This window comes from Rhinolophus sinicus, linkage group LG12 (genome assembly GCF_036562045.2).
Source record: "Rhinolophus sinicus isolate RSC01 linkage group LG12, ASM3656204v1, whole genome shotgun sequence".
Taxonomy (NCBI): Eukaryota; Metazoa; Chordata; class Mammalia; order Chiroptera; family Rhinolophidae; genus Rhinolophus; species Rhinolophus sinicus.
In genome coordinates this window covers 56,762,268-56,785,321 of record NC_133761.1, presented here as the reverse complement: position 1 = coordinate 56,785,321, position 23,054 = coordinate 56,762,268, and the positions used below count along the sequence as shown (strand labels likewise).

Here is a 23,054-nt window from a genome sequence, read left to right as displayed (position 1 = left end):
AAAACCTCCTACATACCGACATCTATTCCTGCCCTCAGAGAAACCCAGCCCTCCCCACTGGGGACACGAATCCCCACGAATCCCCACAGCCCACTCTCCCACATCCCTTTGAACTTGGCTTCTGGACATGGGGCCCGTGTCCTTGTTCCTCACTGTTGCTTCAGGCAACAATTCTCTCTCCTTCCTGAAAGTCTCAGCTGCTTTGAAGCTCAGGCATCGGGCCTGCTGTACTTCTCAGGGCTGGAGTCCTGAACAGCCGTGCTTCTCAAACTTGAATGTGCACACAAATCCCTGGGGAGCTTGTTAATGCTGGATTCTGCTTCGGGCCACGTGGGGTAAGGACGGTGAGGCCAGACACCCTGCATTTCTAGCCAGTTCCCTGGTGGTACTGCTGGTCCAGTAATGTACTTGCAGCAAAAATCTACAGGTCTCTCAACCACCCTCCCTTTTTCTTGATAACTTTATTTTGAACACCAACCCTGCTCCTGTCTTCATTCTTTGGTTATTTTAACATGTACATAAAGGATCCTTCCAGAACCCTGGCCTCTCAGTGCTTTGCTTGTTTCTTCTTTAATTAGCTTACCTCCCACCTCATCTCACTTATCACCTACCTTGGTTATACCATAAACCTTCTCTTTAGCAGCATTTCCACTTTCTCTGTGATCTTAATTTCATGCAGCCTACACTGAATATATCCATCTGATCTCACTAAACCCCTGTTTCCAACAGGGCTGGGACCCGCTGAGAACTCTAGTCCTAGACCTGCACCTATGAGTTTCCTGCCCCACAACCACCAGCACCCCACACCCACGTGGGTGACTTTCCTCCTTAACGTGTGGTTCTTGGGTTATAATCACTCCGCTGGATATCCCATCAATTCCACGGTGCTCCCCTCACCTGGCAAAGCCTCCAATCTTATTAATCCAACTCTCCGCTTCTTTTGCGTACTCCAAGTGCGTGGTGAGCGAGCAATACAGGCACACTGAGCGGTCTTGCTTTCATTCGTGACAACTAATCTCACTCTGGCTCGTATGTTGTCCTCGTCCCTGTATTTCCCTAGTTTCCTAAGTTACTATTTCATACCTTCTACTCTCCGCTCACGTCTGTCTCCTACCCGCTCTTCACAGTCAGCGGTAACTTCGCCTCTTATTTCACTGAGACAACTGAAGAAACCAGCATAGAATTTCTGGAAATTTCCTCATCGTATCAACTCACCTACCTACACTGGTGCCCACATACATTCTGTGCCTTTCCCTTCTTACTGCGCAGTACCTTTCCCCAAGTTCCTGGCAAGGCCCCCTCCTGTACATGTGTGCTAGCACCCCATCTTTCTTGCCTATCCAAAGACATCATTCCAGAAACTTGCCCCCCTTGCTTCTGCAGCACCAATCTTTCCCTGTCTGCTCAGTAATTCCCAACAGTACACAAACATACCCTCTATCTCTAAAAGCAAAGCAAACTTCCTTTGACACGCACACGCCCTTCCACCTAACCACCCATTTTTCTGCTCTGCCTTAGCGCAAAACTCTTGAAAGCTTTATCTACAGTCATCTCCAGGTCTGCGCCTCTCATTCTGAGGTTTTGCTGGTTTTACCAAAAGTATCTTGTACATAGAGGAGAGTAAATATGACATATAAGTGCAGTGTAAAGAATAAATATGAAGCAAACACCGTTTGATATCTCCACTTGGAAGTCTAACAGGCATCTCGGATTTTGCGTGCCCAAAGCAAAACTCTTGACTTTTTTATTTTTTTTTTGTAACACTTTCTTCTTAATTTTAAAAGTTATGAAAACATATGTACAATTGATTGTTACGAGGCACACAAAACAACTCTAGAGGCTGGCTTTCCCAGCTGTGGGACTCCCGGAAATATTCTCTTGCCTTTTAGGTTCCTAATCTTTGTTGCCTGGAACTATCCTTTCACCCTCACAGGTTTTAGAGTCTGATGCTATCATTCTCCCCCATGAAAGCCTTCATTGTCTCTCCATCACCTGCAGGAAAAAGCTCAGCTCCTTAGCATGACATACTGGACTGCTAGCCCATCCTCCACTGCTCACGCACACATACTCCGTAGAACTCTTGACTTTAACCCCTAACTCTGATCCTCTTACTGTCTTGTCCATCTTGGGAAACAGTAATTCCAACCTTCCAGTTTGCTCATATTAATAAGGCAGACGGAAAAAGACAAGAACCATACGATTTCACTCATACACGGGATATAAAACACAGCAACAAACAAACGAAAAAAAACTCACAGGCAATAGTGTGGCGGTTACCAGAGGGAAAGAGGGTAGAAGAGGGTAAAGGGGGTCAAATATATGGTGATGGAAGGAGACTAGACTTTGGGTGGTGAACACACAATGGGATTTATAGATGAAGTATGAGTATTATAGAAACATACACTGGAAACCTAGGTAATTTTACCAACCATGTCACCCCAATAAATTTAATTAAAGGAAAAAAAAAGAAAACCTGAGTCATCAATTAAACTTTAAGTAAATTGCAAAGAAATTTTGACTCTGTGAAGCCACCGAGATATCGATTTAAGCTATTTAGAGATAATGACCATGTCCTGGGAAGTAATGGGCATTTTCACCCCAGCTAGTTCTCAGATGGAGTGACATGTAATATGCATTAGCACTGCATGCGTCACAGAGCCTTTGTGAATAAAAGCTGTGGAAAATTTAAAGGCCTCTGCACATATGGGAAAAGGTATTATCAATACTTCACGGAATGATAGCGCAGAATAGCAGTCTTTGAATGGAAAGACAGAGGTTGAAATTCCACTTGTGACATTGTCTAGAATGCTGTCTAGAAAGGTTGTGTGACCATCCTCATCTGTAACCGGGTCAGTGTTATCTGGTCTACCACCCACGCCCAGGTCACGGCTCACAGCAGGTCAGATAACATGGGAATGCTATGTGAACTCACCACAGCTACCTGGCCCTCCAAGGAAACTTGCAAGCCTACCAGCAAAGCAGTCTCCCCAGACTTCATTGGGAGTTCACCTCACCCATCCCCCAACCCGGAAGGAACCCAGGTGGTGGGAGACACAAGGAGAGAACTTGGCTGTCACATCTGACTGAGCAAATGTGCAGTGTAAGGACGCCCTGGGAAAGCAATGCGGGGAGGGCCCAGACAGTGTTTTCTCTTTGTAAATCTCTGTTCTCCAAAGCTGTCAAGACAACCCTCGGGAGAGTACAGGAAAAGTGACAGGAGAAATGTGTAAGCAATGTGAAGTCACAGAAATTCCCTGAAGAAGCATTAGTGACAGCAGTAGCAATATGCAACCCTGTCAAACCCTCCTAGAAAATTTTGTACTTTCGCAAGCCTCTGAATTTATAGAAAGGGGAGTTGGGAGATTGGGGGAGCGGGGGGAGAGGAAGGGACAGGTGGACTGAGCAGAATTCTGTGTATGTAATAGTTCCACTGCCTTTCACTCTGTTTACAATGGATTGCTGCCTTGGAAGAGCTCTGAACTGGCTGTCCCCAAGAAGGGACCACCTTCATCGATGCCAGTAGAGAAAAGGCATCAAGATGGGGTGACTTCAGCGTATGGAATGGGGACATGTGCCTAGTCACTCTGAAGTTCATGGATGGAGACTCTTGAGGGTTGTCAGCCTCTGCCCCAATATCACTCCTTTATTACTCCAGCCCCTCATGGGCCCCCCCACACACACACACATAGCAACATATAGAGGAAAACCAGGAGATCAGGGCTGAGTATCAACCTCCTGTAAAGTCTGCTGACTCTGAGCAAACCCTTCGGCTGAATATAAGGAAGAACTTTCTACGAAGCTGAACTTTCAAAGATGAGTATGTGTCTTTGGAAGGGACTGAGTGTCCCATCACTGGAAGTGTTGAAGGCGGTCAGTCAGCCTCGTGGTCTCTTGTCAATGAGGAACATTCAAGAATTGGATGAGCAGTGGGACTGGGTGACCTTGAAGGCCATTCTCCTTCCCCTTGGAGTAAATGAGCTCAGAGGAGGTTATCAGAGAGCCTCCTGAGTGTGGCATGCATTGGATACGGCGACTTCCCAAAAGAAGAGGATGGGAACTCTGACATCAAGGTCAGCACCTAACTGAGGAACCCAGGACCAGGATATACTGAGTGGGTCTGGGTCATCAGACACTAAGGGACAGTGACGGGAAGAGAAGCCCAAACTTACAAAATAGGAAATTAAGGTTCAGAGAGGGAAAGTAATTTGCCTTAGGCCATGATGAAAGGCGTGAGAAGGCATCGTCTAAGAATTCCTGGTAAAGAAAAGAGGATTTGGTGGAAAAGATGGTATCAGACCCATTGAGTCCATAGGGACTATTTATTACATCACACAACAACATGGAAGACTCTGTAAAACATACTAAGTGAAATAAAGCAAACATAAAAAGTTATATAATCTATGATTCCATTTATATGTATTTCTAGAAAAGGTAAAAACTGTAGTAACAGAAAGGAGATCAGTGATTTCTTGGGGCCAGACATGGGGAAAGGGATTAACTCCCAAGAGACCCAAAAGATCTTTTTAGAGTGAGGGAAATCGTGTATATATTCACTGTCGTGGCATTTACAAATTGGTATGCAATTCCAAAATGCATCAAATGGACACTTAACGTGGGGGGATTTTACTGTATGTAAATGAAACATAATAACATAATGACACAAAAAACATAACCAAAAATATCTGGTTAAATCAACCGCAGACAGCAACCTTGACACTGAAGAATCTGGCGGAGACAGGCTGTCCAAGCCAGGACAACCGCTAACGAGGAGCCAAATTCCTAAGGCTGGGTTATATGTCCTGCTGTTTCCACCCCAGTCCTGGAAATTACTTTCAACATGAACAACAAGAACAAAATACTTCAAATTCCAAATTATGCCAAAGCAATGAATCTTTTGAGATCTGGTGTAGTGTGTGTGTGTGTGTGTGTGTGTGTGTGTGAATTCTGGCTATTCTTCTTTTCTGAATGATCTGTCGGTGGGGATGGCTTTAACTCAGAAAATATGGGTAAGTGCTGTTGTGCTTTATGTTCAAAGGAGTTTTTGATGGAAATGTTAGTTAGGTATCAACAAAAGACACTATCAAAAGGGATACATCACCTGGAGATGTTTGCTCATGCTGAGTAAACATTTGGGAGAAAAGGTATTTTGAGAACTGGATCCTAGTCTCAGCTCCACTACAGGCAATGGCAAGCAGAGAAGAGAGAATCTCCCATTCAAGATGAGTCATTGAGTCCAAAGTACATGAGGAAAACGAACTCTAAGAAAGACAGTCAATACACTTAGCAATTGGAAAATAAAACTGTGCCCAATTAAACAGAAAATAATAAACCCCGAACAAAATCTCAAAAAACTTTAAAATAAATATATTTGGGCAGAAAGGTATGACTCAAGGACAGATGAATATGAAAAAGAACTAATTTTAAATACTGAAATTGAAAACTATAGCCATTGGAATTAAGGTATGATGGATGGCATACACTCTCAGTTGAATATAATCGAAGAGAGAATTAGTGAATCGAAAGGTAAGATTGAGGAATTCACCCAGCACATCACACACAGAGATAAAAGGGGGGAAATGTGTGTGGGGGTGGGGGCAGTGAGACTGAACTTAATAAGCATTGGTACTAGAATGAGAGTCTCCAAAATACACTTAATATGACTAATATGATCAAATGGAACATAGCAGGAAAGGGGAGAAGCACTATTCAAAGAGATACAGGCTAAGAATTTGTTTAAAAGACGTAGCTGTCTGATTGAAAGAACATTTGATTCAACTATAATAGCAAGCATCCCAAAGTGCTGAGAGGAAATAACTGGAAACCCTGAATTCTATATCCAGCTACAATTATTTGAGATTTAAAGAGCAAAAATTAAAGGCATTGGCTTAATATTTGTAAAAATATTATCTCCAATATAATTTGTGTACTCACTCACCAACTAAGAAAACCACAAACATATGAACTGAATAAACAACAAATTCATTACGAGAGTTGCTGTGAGAGGGAGAAAAACTGGACAGAGGAGAATGGGCTCACAGGCTACTTCAATATTGTACGTAATATTTTACTTGTCAGAAAACTAAAGCAAACAGGACCACGTGTTATCAAGGTACATAGATTTTCATATTACTTTGAATTTTTAATTTTTTTTTTAATCACAAATCTTTTAGGGGAAAACACTAAAGATCTAGAATAGTCTTGGAGAAAGCAGGAAAATTCTCACACAAGCTCCTCCAAGGCAGGGATCTTCCCTTCTTCACCTTTGCTCCCTCTGCATTTGAAGTGTTTATCACTCTGGAGATGCTCAATGAATGTTTAATAAATGAATAAAGACCTACCTAAACACCCAATGACACTGGAAAGGCAAATAGGTCTAATAACCAGTGATTGGGCCTATTTCCAACACAATCATTTACTCATTCTTTCAACAAGCCTTCACAGTGACTAGAAGAGGTGCTGAGGATACACAGACAAAGGCAAGGCCCCCCACTCTTATTGAACCCACACTTAGCACACACATGGGATCCCACAGGCTGAGTGTCGATAAAACATCCAAGGACAGTGATTCTACATTGAGTACTGAGGAGTCCGCCTCAGTAGCTATATACTGTCACTTCTTTCCAGGAAGAGCTTTTCAAGCATATTTCTTTTTCTCTCTCAATACTCAATTCCCTTCTGATGCCATTATAAAGCCAATGACCCTAGTAAAACTGCAAAAGAAAAAAAAAAATGCAAGCAGGAGAGAACAGGGAAAGAGGAGCTGTCCAAATCAATAAGTTTTTCCGCTAGGAGCATCAGAATGCTTCCCCAAAATACTGCAAGGAAACTGCAGGCAAAGGAAAAATAGATTCCATATCTTGGTCTAAAAAATGTCATTCTGGAATCCGCTGCCTTTGGGAGATAAGCTCTGCATTGGTGAGAGACGGGAAATTGAAGATGGGAGGGTATTTTCCCAAATGGTAATAACACTTCTCCTCACGCTTTGCAGAGATTAGAACTTTTATCACTGTCTCACACACCTGAAAAATTGTATTAAGCTGTAGCCTTTTTTTAGGGCAGAATGGACCCAAGTTGTTCCCTCTCTTGGGACGCTGTGAGATGCTGAGCTCAACACGGACAGGAAATCCAAACCCCACTGAAGCAAAGCTGTCCCACATTACGATGTCACACCTTCTCACCAGGGGCAGGACTGGATGACGATGGACTTATGGAAACATCTATTTTAATGAATGGCACGAAGGAGTCACATCTGCCCCTAAAGACAGGTCCCTGGACAGAAGAGAAACAGGGGTCACCACGTTAATGGCAACTGAAAACGGTCAGGAAGTTAGGACAAGAGCATTCAGTTACAGGAGGCAAGAACGAGCTCGAGAATCTTCGCAGGCAGGACACAGGCGCAGGCGGGAGTCAGAGATGGTGGCAATGAGTACAAAAGGCCAGGCCACGACTCGGAAATAACAGTGATTCCGACACAGCCACTCACTGAAAGCTTCGCATAGGCCAGATTTCAGTTCATTTATACCTCAAAAACTCATAGGGAGCACTATTATAATTCTTATTCTACAGACGAGAAAAGTGTGAATCAGAGAGATCCAGCAGCTGATAAGGAGGACGATTGCGATGCAAACTCTGGTCCCCGAGTGCTACAGGCCCGGCTCACAGCCATTCTCATCTCCAGGCCCCACCCCTGTGCCATCTACCACCACCAGACAAGAAGCCTCCATGCTCACGCCCCAACCAGTGACAGTCCCAAGGGCGATCCGCCTGAGTCTGCAGGCTCTGCCTGACAACACAGCAGCGCCCTCCAGGGAAGGAACAATGTCTGAGTGTTTTCTATTTCCCGAGCTGGCCTGCTGGCAAGGAGGGATCCATCTGCTGTGTCAAGTGCACCCACAGCCCCCATGCTGGTGGGGAGACAGGTAAGGAAGTCTAGCCACAGAGCCACCCGCTGGCCCAGGCGACGGCGGGAAGCTACCACTGCCTGTTATCCAGTCTCCTGCCTGATTGAATTCCTATAAATCAGAGCTCTTGTTTAGTGCTGAAACAAATTAGGCAGGCTTTAACTACCCGTGAAGAGCAATTAGGCATCCCAGAGCAGCATCGAGGGTCCAGATCTGACTAGAAACAGAGGCTGCCATCTGTCTCTATGATTAGCAGTTTTCCAAGCAAGTAACAACAAAACCATTGCCAGGGTTCACTCAATACATAGAAGGCACTCCTACTAAGTGTGGCTCACCGTGCCAGGTAAGGGGGATACAAAGGATGAGAATTCGGATTTGTACCGTCTCTGAATTAGTCCAGAGCAGGAGAGATTAGCACAGAGGATGGGGTGGGGGTCGTCAGTAGTCTCCCTGGGGAAAATGAGATTTGGAATGGGCTTTTAAGGATGAGCAGAGTAGAGTAAGGTGAGTAGAGAGGGGGGAAGAGGCAGTGTAGATTGGGGAAGCCATGTGACCTAAGGCACACACAGTGGGGCTATGGAGAGCAGCTTGGAAAGCTAGAAGAATGGCCGGACCCAAACATGACAGCCTTGATTGTCCGTCTGAAGAATTAGGACAGAGAGATATGTGTCAGCCAAGACCAAACGAGGGCCAGATAAGTCCAAACACTGTTACCATCTGTATTTCTACAAACATTTCTGTCCCTGCATTGATAATGCGACAACATTTCCCCGGAACTAGATGGTTTCAGAGACCTATTAGAGTTCTTGGTTCTGGTTCTCCAGGGACTAAAAACTACACCTTCACAGTCCAAGGTAACCAAGCGCCTTTCTTAAGGGTTCTGTGAGAGATATCAGACTGTGCAAAAGCTTTCATGGCAAAGGTACGTTTCTAGAAATAGGCTGGTATAAGCATCTCTTTGGACAAAATGGAACAGAAAAGAAAATACTAAGAAAGGAGCAGGAAAAAAATTCTGTAAGAAGGAAAACTATTTTACAAATTCAAATTGCATATGAAAATATATCTACTTCTGAAGACAAAAGAGTATGACCACCATTGTATAAAGATTGAAATAGTCCAGGAGTGAAGGTACAGCAAGTGTCAAGAGATTAACATTGAAGAATGTGTAGGAAAATGTTATTAGTTTCCTGTGACTTCCGTAATAAATTACCACACACTCGGTAGCTTAAAACAACAGAAATTCATTCTCTCACAGTTTTGGAGCCCAGAAATCCAAGATGAAGGTATTATCAGGGCCAACCTTCCTCTGAAGTCTCTGGAGGAGAATCTTTTCTTGTCTCTTCCAACTTCTGGTGGCCCCAGGCATTCCTTGGCTCTGGCTGCAGAACTCCAATCTCTACCTCCATCTTCACCCAGCCTGAGTCTGTGTCTTCTCTTCTGTATCTTATATGAACATCTGTCTTTGGATTTAGGACCCACTGAGAAAATCCAGGATGCTCTCATCTCGAGATCCTGGACTGAATTACATTTGCAAAGACCCTGTTTCCAAATAAAGTCACATTCACAAGTTCCAGGGGTTAAGACATGAGCGTATCTTTTTGGGGGACCACCATTCAACTCCCCACAGAAAAGATACCAGTTCCTCTGTACTGTACATGCCTTTATTTCTATCAATGGATGAGATATTAATGGCAAACAAAATATTGTATTGCTGGCAGTCTCCTTGGAGCCATGGCGCCTCCTGAAGTCCCTGACTAGTATGTGGAAGGTGGTTACCCTTCTAGCTCATAGAAATTGGTGATACTTTGTTGCACTCCTGATGTTCAGGGGCATCATGGGAACTAGCTGTTCAACCGTAAGCTTAGCTCAAAGGTTTACAACCAGGATTGCCAGCGTCTTGCTCCACTTTACAGCATCTTCTCCAGTGCTCTTCCATTGCATACACTCTGCTACCGTACCAACCCACACCCCATAATAAACCATCAGAGTCATTATCCGAACAGGCAGAAAGTGGACAGGTTTGTAGTTCCTGTCAGGGGTTCTGGCTCATGCTGATATCCTCAAAAGGTCATTTTTAAACATTCATCACCTGCTGTGGCCTCCAGATACCAGTTGACAGAGCAGTGCTGGTGGGGCGTCAGAAGCAGCTCCCGGGAAACTTGTTAAAAAATGCAGATTACCCAGTCTTCCGGAGATCTTCATTACAATGTGGAATGGAGCCCATGACTTTGTGTTTTCATAAGCTCCCCAGGTGATTCCGATGGGTGCAATGAGGTTGAAAGGTTCTGGCAGTATACAGATGTTTCTGTCATTTATATGTCAGAGTTATGTAAATCCTATGAAATAAACGAGGCGAGGTCTCATGGGCCTCCAGATGCTGTGCAATCTGATCCTCTGCTCCCTCTCTCACCTGTTCCTACCAAACTCCCCCCTGCTTGACACATCGTAGCCACACTGGCCTCTTGTTGTCTCCAAGCACTTCCTCCCAGACCCTTCATCTTTGCTCTTCCCTCTGCCTGGGACAATCCTCCCTAGGCATGTCTGAGAAGACATCTGCGTATCTTACTTCCTCACCTGTTTCAGATCTCCATTCCAATGTCGCCTTATAAGGGGCCCCTTCTCTCACTATCCCATATGCCAAAATGCACACACACAAATGCACACTCATCACTCCCTAGCCGACTACTCTGCTTTACTCTTCAGAGCAATAATTAGTACCTGTCAGTTTACATGTGCATTTCATTATTTTTGTCTCACAAGAATGTAATCTCCCTGAGATCAGGGACATTGTTTGTTAGTTTGCTTTTCATTATTATTTTTCTGCTTGTCTCGGTGTCTAAAACACTCACTAGAAGGTACTGTATATTCAATAAATATTTGATGGATTAATGAATAGAAGAAAGCATCTCTATCACAAAGACTCAAGAAGAAGCCCAACTTTTGAAATTATCTTCATAAATTTAGATAAGAAGATAAAATGTCTTAGAAGGCTTCTACCTTAAGAAAGGGGAGGGAGGGAAGGAGACAAGATAATCCTCTGTTTATTTAAAGGAACAGGGTCACCCAGTTCTGGTTGGGTTGTTACACCCTCATCAGCAGAGTGAAACTGAAGGAATTCAGCTCTGAGATTTTGGAATTCCTTAGCCCATCCCTGGGGAAGTTGCTGCTTGTGGAAGAAAGGCTAGAACGAGAAAAGAGAAGTGGAAAAAACAAATGTGTTCATCCTCCCAAATGGTCCTATCTGCCTTCCTGAATCACCCAGTAATAAATAAATTCTTCAAAATCCTAAAATAATACTAATAGTAATTGCTAACCTAGATGTATATACACAGCAAATTGATCTTTGAAGAATTAGCACAAAATTAAGCCATTTCAACAGAGAAAAACTGAGATAATTTATAATCAATAGACCATTGCTAAAATAAAAGCTAAAGGATATATTTCAGATAGAAGGAAAACTAGGTGAAAGCTATATGATACAACAAGGAACAGTTAATAAAAATATTGGTAAATAAGTGGGAAATCTAAACAAGCATCAACTATAAGAAGCAAAATAATAATGTCTAACTTGAAGAATTAACAAAATAGAGGCAGAACTGAAATAGTGAGCTATAAAAGCAAATATGTAGATAGGAAGTGATCATGAAAATGTCTTATTTATCACAAGAGAAGTAAAGATACTAAGTTTAGACTTTATTAAACATGCACGTTAAAATAGCTAGCATAACCATTAAAATAACAGGATGCATAGCTTTAACACTAGAAAAGAGGTAAATCAGAATAAAACAGATTCAAATTGATCTAAAGACAAATTTCCATTGATCTAAAGATAGGCAAGAAGAACGACTGAAGGTGAGGGACAGAAAAAGTAGGATGAACAGAAAGCACATAATTAAAATCAGGCACATAAATCCACACATGTCAGTACTACATTAATTGTAAAGGAACTAAATTCTCAAAAGAAATACTGTTAGATTGTATAAAAGGTAAAAACAACTCAGCTACATGCTCTTTATGAGACCCACCAAAAACATAAGGACAGAAAATTTGAAAGAGAAGGATGGAAAAAGATATTTTAGGATTATTGTAACCTAAAGAAAGTTGGGGAGCTATTGTCTTTAAGAGATAAAGTGTCATCAGTAGCAAAGTAGGTAACTTCAAAATGGATTAAAAAACAAGTTCTGTTCATAAAAAAAGATATAACAATACTCCTTCCCTTCCCCAAAACAGGCTACTCCCAAAAAAGATTGCAAGACTAAGAATTATTGAATTTACCCGAAATTAACTGAAATAATTATTTGGGTTTATGTTGGAATAGACTATATTATTTTTTAAACAAATTGACTGCTTGACTGCTTTCATCAGAAATTTTTATGTAATCTCACTATAAGCAGAAAATGCTCTTGTGGTGGATAAAATAAGCTCGACCTGCTTCCTCCACTAACTTCTATCTTTGAGAAGCTAAAAACTGCTTTCAAACCAAAAATAACTTTCTATTCCAGCTACTGAGTAGTTGTGATACAACAGAATTGTCTTTTGTCTTCAGTCAGACAAAAAAAAAAAAAAAATGCATTGTGTAGATCTGAAATGTTATTAACAATTCTATGGATTTTCATAAGCATATTTGAGAGAAAGAGACACAGTCAAATTCACCACTTTCCAAGAGAACAATTAGATCCAGAGATATCAATACAGTACAGTTTTCTTTTCTATCATGTTTTATATGCACTGCATCAAGAGAGGGTGTTACCATATTAAAATTTCCAAAATGGATGATGGAGTGTGGTACAAATGACCAAAAACCACTGGTGTGATGGAAAGACATTTCATGATAACAAAATTAAACCACTCAATCATGAGGCTGATAATAAAGACAGAAAGGCAGAGGCACAAGACAAAAAGAGGATCAAAAGACAGTCTGGTGAGATTTGAAATGAGAGGCAGCTCTGGCTGGAGAAGGTTTCAGAGGAGCAGGCTGATTTACCAGTGTTCCAGGAGCTTCCAGAGGAACTCCAGCACTCACGCACAGCCAAATTCCCCAAACAGCCTAGATGTGTGGAGTAGGCTTACTTTTAACAATGAGATTCCTTAGACATATAACTAAACAGCTATATTTTACAGCTTGGTGAGACTTTTTTTAAAACAATTCACCAATCAGAAAATAAATAAATAAATAAATAAATAAATAAATAAATAAATAAAACTTTGACTGACCACAGCATCTATATTTTATTTCAGAAAATATTATCATTTGAAATCATAGTAAATAGTATTGATGGTACCTCTGAAAATTTAGATCTTTGGGTCAACTTTCAATTCCTGTAAATGCAAACCATTCCACGGCTACAGATTCGCCAAACTTGAAAATGGCAAAATTCTCCTGTATTTACCCTGATCCTCACCTGGATGGTTCCTCCCAGGCAACCAAGAGCCAATCCCTTTTTAAATAGGCTTTTCCTGCCGATAAATAGTAGCTGGAATATTTTGGTAGTATATTAGGGTTTTTAAACTCTCACTAATGGGAGCGTCTTCCTTGGGTCGACCACAAATTTTTTTAACTCTCTACATAACCGTTGAAAGCATTGACCACTAGCTGTTAGAGGTCAATAAGCCTAGGTCTGCCAATCTCTAGCCATGAGTCGGTCCTTGGGCAACTTCCCTATGCCTCAGTTTCCTCAGCTATAAAAGAAAAGGATAATAATAGCACCACAACTGCAGGGTGAGAACTGAAAGAGATCATCCACTAAAATGTCACCATCTTCACCAGCCATCATCATCATCACCACCTCCCCACTGCAGAAAGGGGGCCCAGATGGTACCATCCCTCTGCCTCAGGCCCTCACTGCCTCACATCTCACTGAGTTTCCTTTGGTCTTTCCTTCTGCAAACAGAATCACAACACCTTCTCCCAAATGTTTTCAAATATCTCAGCTTCTCCACTTCTCGAGCGGTGTGTGTTTGTTGCACATTGCGTTTTCGAGATAATAAATAATAATACTAGCTTATTCTTATCATCTGGGGAGAAACAAGTTTGCACTTTCCCTAACGTTTTATTTCAGGGTCATCCTTGATCTATAATTCTAACCGAGTCATAAATAAAACATCTATTTAGGTTACACGTCGTGTTAGATGATTTCAGATAATTTCCTGAAAATCTACATATAAATTATTTACTTTCCAAATGGTAGTCATATTTTAAATATGCCAAGAATGGTGGTATTTAATGTAACTTTGGGTGAATTATTTTACAAGGCAAAGCATTCATCTTCAATGTGGTCATTCATTCCCTAATCTGTCTGTTTTATGACTGCATTTTTATTCATCATGTTTGTTTAAAGCATGACCTCTCTGTAGATTTTATCAGTTATTTGTGTATTATACCCAGCGGGTAAAGCATATCAATAAAGCATGTTAACTTTTAAATCTTTACCTTAATGCTCTCTCTCCCTACATCTATGCTAGATGTCTGTGCCTCCATCTTTGACCAGTAGGGTTACTAGAAAGACAATTAAGAACATCACCAATTCAGATACTAAACCTACAATAGAAATCAATTGAACAGATGATTCAAAAGGTTTAAGCTATGTCTCTGTTGACAGAAGCCAAACTTTCCGAGAATTCTAGTTCAGTCTTTAAAACACATTTTTTTGGGTGACAGCCAGTAGTATAATTGTGTTTAAGAGAATGATGATTATGCTATTTCCATCTATTTTGCATAAATTTGAATAATACTTCCAAGTGACCCTAACCTCACATATGCAACAATTAGTGCAATTAATTAGTACAAATGTATTCCAACCCTATATTCTGGGCGTGACACACGTAAAATGTATAACAGGGTATGAAATCAGCCAGTTTACTTCCCAGATAATATCCCACAGAGACATATGATGGGAGACAGTCATCTCCAGCTGTGGCACGTGCAGGGGAGATGAACTGCCCTGCTGAGGGGCTGGACTTGGAAAGTTCCTTCATGTGTCCCCTCTTTTCTGTGTCTTCATCTGTTCTTTTCCAGAGAAGCAGACTCTGCAAGGGCAGAGACCTTGGGTTGTCACACTTGTCACTGTGGTCCCATCCCAGGCTAGTGCCCTGCACACGTGAGCTTAAAGAATGAGTGATGATGTGTGTGCCGGTGATGGCCCCTGATGGAGACGAGGGGCTTAACTAAGTGTTGGTTGGAGGAGATTTCAGCTCTTGGAAATGTCTGAGGGAGAGGCAGCAGCCTTGGGTAGATGTAACTGAATTCTGAGGACCGGTCCAATGCCACCACATCCCGAGAAGCTAGAGCTCCAGACGGTGATGGGGCTGGAGCTGGTCATTGTCATGCTGATGTCACAGTAACCTGACAAGATGGCATGGCAATGCTGGGACTCGGGTAAGCTTGTGGGAAGCTGGTATCTATCGTGTCGCTCCCTCTGTTTCCCTGTGGTGGAACTTTCCCTGACACCGAAGTACGTGTAAATTCCACATTCTTCATTCCTGGTCTTCTCAAACTTCACAGTGTGAGATAACTGATGTGTTAGACCTAAAGGCTATAGTGATGTGCAATTTCAAATGGTTTTCCTTTTTTTTATTTTGGTCTCTTTGTGGAGCTGGGGGTAAAAGTAAAACTAAGAAGACTCGTTAGGACTCTGACTGGACAGCAGCTAATCATGGATCTCACTGGTGAGAAAGTTCACCGGGCTCGTGTTGGCCTGTTGATGCAGCCATGCCTCGTTCATGGGGTTTCATCCGTCTGGAATGCTTTTACCCTCTTTCTTCATCTGATAGCTCATCAACTGGTCCACACACAGTCTCTGCTCCTCCACGACCTCCCTTTCTGGGCCAGGTGCCCTGCTCGGTGCTCTGGCAGCACCCTTGGCCGTCTTCAGCCACAGCCTGACTCATACAGCATCGCCATCTTTCCTTGCCTGTCTCCTCTACTCATCAGCGAGATGCTAGAAGCAGTACCGTGCCTTACTTGTCTCTGTCTCCACAGGTTCCAGCCTGGTACCTCCATATCATTACACTCAGTAATGCTGAACTGAACTGAGCGAGGAAAGTGGTGATGGAACCACTAACTGTAAGCCTGAGAAAGTGTGGCATGATTCATGCAATCAGAGAGATACCAAATAACACTGTCTGCTCCTTCCCTTCCCCAAAACAAACCACTCCCAAATCAAAGTTTCCAGACTAAGGATTTGCCTTCCTTCTCAGTAGGCAAATCCCATCACATGTCTTCAGTGAACCAGCAGGATACGATGGAGAGTTTTGAAAAGACCAAAGGGGTAGAAAATGGATTGTAGAGATGGAGAGGAAACTGCAAAGCTGACAGAGATCGTTTGGTCCACAGAGGAAAAGTCTAAAAGGAGATCTGGAGATATGCGGAAATCTGTGGCGTGCTGGTTGGTATTAAAAGTCCCCAAGAGGTGAAGCCATAAGCCGTGAACACTTTTAAAGTGGGAAAGTAGGAAACTAAGGTCTTCGGGATTGGGTTGCTCAACTTAGCAAATAAGAACACAGGATGCTCGGTTCAATTTGAATGTCAAATTCACAAGATATAATTTAATGTAAGTACGTCCCATAGGGAAAAACTGGGCATCCTGTATTTTATCTGGCAACCTTATTTGGGGGAGAACTTCTGGAACTGAAGCATTTATCCAGAGTAACTTAATACCAGGGTTTGACCATCAATTCCAGGTTTCTTATGGAAGAGGATACTAAGCACATCTCTCTGCATCCAAAATGGAAGTATGAACAAGAAGAAATGGGATCAAATCAAAGTCTGAAAGAGTCCATTTGGGCAGTTATTAAACACCTCTTATGTTCTAGCACCTTTACAAAAATCATCTCCAATATGCACAAAAACTTTGCAATGTACAAACTGCTGCATCATTTAATGGCAAGGCAACCAGTGCTCAAAAGAATCAAGTGATCTGCCAAGGACTCCACAGCCAATAGGTGACAGAGGCAGGACTCATGGCAGATCTGTGTGACGTCCCTTTCCTCCTTTCATGCTCCACACACCCTGGCTAACCTATGCGTCCCCTGGCTTCAAATTAGTTCCTATACGTCGATAATTCCCAATCTGTGTTTCTTGGCCTTCTTCTCCCCTGAACTCCATCCAGACCTATGTGGCCAACTACCACCTGGATATCTCCCCTCAGCAGCCACCTTACATTCAGCAGGTCAAAACCAGAACATTCCATGGTCCCTCCACAGGCTCATTTCTCTTCCTGTAAGTGTATGTCAATCCCCCATGTTATTCTTTTCAGCCTGGAGAATCTTTCCACATTTATCCCTGCCCCTCCCATTACTGTTCCATTAGTTAAGATCTTGGAAGCTTTATCAGACTCTGTCTTCCTCTTTGGACTGGCTGCCCATCATCTGTGTTCCCACACAGACTGGACACACCTCTATCACAGCTCGTATACCCTGCATTGCCGCTGAGGGATGTTTGTCTGTCTCACCCATGAGACAGAAAGCGCCTTGAGATTGAGGACAATATTGTATGTTTCTCTGTAACTCCAGAGTTTAGCAGAGTGCCTGGTTCAGACTCGTTGCTCATCAACCATTTTTTTAATGACAGAAAGGTGATTGATAGAGAGTAGACAGACAGACAGACAGACAGACAGATAGATAGATAGATAGATAGATAGACAGAAGAGTGAACTTTTCATCAGTAGCATTTCTTCACACACGTCTGAGTTTGTCTCCCATCCCAGTGGAGTAGGATGTAGCATTAGGAAGCAGCCTCACGTTGTCTGGGGCAGACACTCAGTTCTTTTCCTGTCATGTTTGCACATGTGACTCTGGGAAAGATAAAACCCAACATGTGGTGCAGATGTGTGTCTATGCATATGTGTGTGTGTGTGTGTGTGTGTGTGTGTGTGTGGTGGTGGTGGTGGTGTTGGAATGGAAGTGAACAGAGGAAACTTAGGGAGGTGGACGTTAAAAGCTTAAAAGCAGTTTAAAGCAGACTGTAAAATTGTTGCTACGGGAAAATGTTCACCAGCTAAGCAAATTGCCTTCTCAGATCAAAATGCACCGTAGAATCCATTTGCTTGGCACCTTTGTTACTGGGCCTCTCCTTCTAGTTGGCCAGTCCACGTGCTAGCACTTTCCACCTCAAAAGGTCGCACCTGACTCTGGGTGGCGAGCACACAATGTGATATGTAGATGATGTATTACAGAATTGTACACCTGAAACCTATGTAACTTTACTAACCATTGTCACCCCGATCAACTTTAATTTAAAAACAAAAAGGTCACACCAATATCCTCCCTTATGCAGACTCCATCTGCTGGGTGTTCTGCCAGAAACACAGGCATCACTGAAGAAAAAAAAGAAAAGGATCAAAAAACGAGAGGCAATGAGCTTTGAGTTTCATTTAGACTGTATGCCTTGTTTTCTTTGGATCCACTATCTGACTTCTTTAGGGCTCGGGCTCAGTGTCTAATTAATGCCTATACTCACAGATAATGTAAATAAGACATTAGAAAATCAGATTGGATCCATATGCTGGAACTAGAAATCCCCAATATAACAGAACTGTGGCTTCCAAACATATTTTTACTAACACACACACACACACACACTCTCACATACACACAGAAACGGTTTCATAAAACAGTATAGGGTGTCTCAAAAATCCAATTGCAGTTTTAATCTGTGATAATTTCAGAAGAGTAAGTGCTACAAACTTAGAACAGCATTATTTGAATGTTCATTTACATTTATTCAATATTTATTTAGTTTTGTGAACTTTGAAAGATACATTTTTAATTTTTTTCAATGTCTGGGAGCTTCAATCAGAGGTACTGAAACGAAAAATTAAAATTAAAAATGTATTTTTGAGACTACATCTAAAACCTGAACTAAGACTTTTGGGACCTTCTATATACTTTCAATACTCTCGTATTCTCTGATGCTTTCTGGTCTATTCAATTATATTCTTCTGTGTTTTATTTAATTCTGTGCCATTGTATTCCACTTGTCTTTTTGAAATGCTGATCTCACCCCTGTAAATTAATTTCATGACCCACTAATGAAAACCATGAGTCTAGAAGACAGGAGTGGTGTGCCTGGGTGAAGAAAAAAATCAGCCTTTTCTCGGTTCACAAGCTCCGTTATCAGGGCTCTGGGGAGACGCAGATCCATTCATTTTCCAGGTAACCTGGAGAGTGGAAACCATTACAGCAACGGTGGGATGAAGTGTGGAGGGGGCTCCTTGGTGAAGAAAACAATCCTTCACTACCCAGTGGTGCTGACAGCCCCCACGGCTGTGCGTGTCACTGCGGAAGCCATCATTTTAACAAGGTCTGAAGGCAATGGATTCTTGGGATGTAATGATTCTCTGACATAATGGAACATTTTCTGCACCCAGGGAACATCTGAAAATATTTTACTTGTTAACAGTGACTCTTGTCCCCTGCCAGCGCCCTCCGCTCCCCGTTTCCCATCCTTGTAACAGGATAATGGTCTTAATGAAAAACCAAACCCAGAGTGGAAATGACAGGCTTTTAGACAGCAGTCACCGAGTTGAGAAGCGTAGGACAGAGAAGAAATAAAATCACATCCTCTGTGACGTAGTCTCCGGCTAAAGATGCCTGGCTCTCATCACTGCAGTTACGTCAACTACCCAAGCATATGATACTATAAGGCTATTAATATCCCACTTGTACTCGGCTATTTCCAACTTGTATTTTCTTAGCTCCGGTCACATGTGCTTTACCTCTCACTTACATTAAATTACAGCTCTCTCTACTGCCTCTTGTGTGTTTCACTGTATTTTAGAGTGTTTTCAGCTGCAAGTAAGCAGATGATAAACTAATAAATGTTGACACGTTAAGAACATTGTTACGATCTGAAATAAGAGAGACGATGTTCCCAGGAGCCATTAACTCAGTGGCACAATGAGCTCATCAAGGATCCAGGTGTTTCCCTTTGTCTGCTCTACCATCCTCAGCACAGAGCCTTCATCCTCAGTCTTTGCCTCATGGGCTCAATATGGCTGCCAATGACCACTGCTCCATCCATCCCATCCTCACTCTGGCACCTTTCTGAGTCAAAAGACAGGGAGGAGATTTTCTCCTCACACTATCTGTTCTCAGAAGCTCCCCATCAGTCATTTGCTCAGGATCCATTGGCCAACATTAAGTTCCATGCATACACAGCCATCGTAAGGGAAGTTGGGCAAAGTGAGCCCTGGCATTTTCAATTCCTACAAGGGAGGCAGTCTCTACCAGTAAAGGAGACACACAGCACCTAGTGTTCTCTGCCCAGTATTGCCCCCTGCATTTCTGAACTCACTACTCTGTGATTGCTCTCTAAGAGACAGTAAAACACAGATTGGGTTTCAACACTATGTAAATCGATTAGCTTAGCTTTATCAAAGGGAAATGGACTTCTCTGCCCAGAAAGAAGCCACTTCACATAATGTGAATTACTGTTCATAGAGATGCTGGATGGGACTTTGCAGAAGGATCGCTATAAAGCTATTCCCCAAGCAGTAAAGACAATTATACAACAGCTCCCTGGTGCTGGGTCAGGAGGGCAACAACTGTTTTTCAGCTAATAATGCAGATGTCCCCACTTCTGTGACTATCTTTATTTCACACGTGAGGACACTGGCAGGACAGAAATGTCTCTAGACCCCTGATACCACATCTCCAGTCTATCCTGCATCTGAGAACCAGAATAACTTCATAAAGAGCATTTTCATCATGAGATCCAATCAGCAAAGATGTATTGGAAACTCACTATGCAAACAGCTCAGTGGTAGGAATGAGGTGGTAGGTGGGAAGGAGTAGAAAGCATCTTTAAATGGTATGTATGTGTGCACGCATCTGTACACACTTGCACACTAAATTTCTACCTCACTTTTTGCTCATATCTTTGAATTTAGATTCAGAATTTGATTTGATGAAATTACCCATTTTTGTCTGTTACCCATTGTCAGTCTATGTGTGTTGGTCTTGTATCTTAGGAGAGGAGCCATCCGTATTTCTATCTTTATATCCCCTTCACCCAGCCCAACACTGGCAGATAATAGGTGCTTAAATATATAAATGAGTAAGTTCCTTGAGACACAGCACATATTAGGTTTAATTCTTTATTAGTGTTTATTCTAGACTAGAAATAAAGTTTAAAAAGATAAATGGGCAAGAGGAAGCTCTTACCTTCTTGGAGGCAATCCCAAAAAGACACAGTTGACCCTTGAACAACGTGGGTTTGAACTGCGTGCATTACTTGTACGCAGATTTTTTTCAATTGACCCACCCAGTTCAAACCCACATTGTTCACGGGTCAACTGACAGTTGGGAATCAATTTTCAACGATGCAAGCAGTTGGTTTCCCTAACCCCGACATTGTTCAAGGGTCAACTGTATTTCCAAAAAAAAGTTTTAGGCAATTATTTTCAAAAGTTCAACTTTTGTACACATTTTGGAAACCTCAACAAGCCCACTGATAAAATTTCTACTTGCCCTTTGATCTAGGATGGTCCAGAAGAGTGTTCAAAACAAATAGGTAATATTACATTCACAGAGGATCTACCTTTTGTCAAGTAAGATAATCAAAGTCCAAAGGGAAAATGGCAAATGAGGGAGCATTTCTATCTTCTAGGAGCTCCGTGGGGAGGACCACAGCCAGGCTTGCCACGGGCAGTGGGAAATGGAACAGGGAATGGGATGGTATCTGGGGGTGCGGGACAACGTAGTAGGTAGATCTTTGCACGATTTGTGGTACAAATGCATCCAGCCCGTAGCTCTAGGCTCCTCTCATCCGGCCGAGTCCTCACCCCACACAAGATGCACTGACCACCTGACATCACGCTGCACCAGAAGGAACTAAGAAGATGCTGAAATGACTCGCCTACTTCCTCACGGTATCGTCACATGGTGTGTACATCACTTGCACTAGCTGCTTGCCGAGACGGCAGTCAAGTGAAATGAAAGCCACTCTGCATTGAGTCTGAGTCATGCAATGCAGCCCAGCTGCTACGTCTGAGGTTGCTCAAAGAAACATGTGCATACACACACAGACACATACACGGAGTCCTCAGATTGCTTCCGTTTTCTAAGACGTATTCTATCAGGGCCCCAAAGACCAAGTGTGAAAATAACTCTCTGCTAATCAAAGGTCCTTACAGACCTAAACTTTGCCTACGGTTGCCCCCTGAGAACTGAAAACCACCTCTGAGTTCAGTGTTTGAGGAATTAATGTCAGCCCCCACCACAGAGCTGGGAGAGCAAAGAAAGCACTCTGGTCTATCCTGACTTTTTCCATTAACACTGCCTTCCTAATGGGCCAGCTGGCACTCTAAGAAAATCAGAGATGTATATATTAAGAATGAGAAGAAGCACATTCATTAGTCACTTACACTAAGAGTGTAAAAATGGCCTGCCCCAAATGTTTCTGCTGCCACAAATATTTGAAACAGAAAAAAAGACCAAGTTTTCAACCTCTAGTCAAATACACTGCCCACCGTGTGTGTGTGTGTGTGTGTGTGTGAGAGAGAGAGAGAGAGAGAGAGAGAGAGAGAGAGAGAGAGAGAGAATCGTGTATACAGATAAATAGATGGTAGATATAGAGATAAATAGTTGATTGATACATAGTTGATAGATGATAGATAGATAGATAGATAGATAGATAGATAGATAGATAGATAGATAGATAGATGATACATAGCAAAAAGAATCCTCCCAAAATAGAAATGCATTCTCTTAAATATATTATTTTCCTAAACTAATTTTCCTGCACCCGGCTACATATACCTTTTAAAATCTTTCAAATTCTCCTCAGAGACCCTCCTACAGCTGTCATCCTCTGTGATCCTTCAGCCTGTAACTGATTTTAAACTTCTGGGGTCTTTCCTTTTATGTCCATCTTCTCTTTAGGCTACTGAGCTGTGACAATGGTCTCTATGTTCTGAGATTGGTGATAAGATAACTGGTGTCAACACTGCTATTCAATTGAGATCAAAAAGAATGTGTCTGTATCCGCTATGACGTCAGCACTGTGCTGGTTGCTGTGTTGGGAGGAGATGGGGAAGGGGAAGAGTTGGGTGAGTACTTTCTAGGACTATCAGATACGGTTCCTCCAGTTTGAACACGGAGTTAGTGGGAAGAATTCCGAGTTGGTCCGAAGGCCAATTCTAACCCAACTATCAG

At 42.4% G+C, this 23,054-nt stretch overlaps 1 long non-coding RNA gene across 4 annotated transcripts in view; it reads right to left on the bottom strand.

Moving 5' to 3' along the window:
* LOC109451963 (uncharacterized) overlaps positions 1 to 23,054 on the bottom strand; it is a 388,342-nt gene that overhangs the window by 217,749 nt on the left and 147,539 nt on the right. The gene's annotated exons all lie outside the window — the stretch shown is intronic.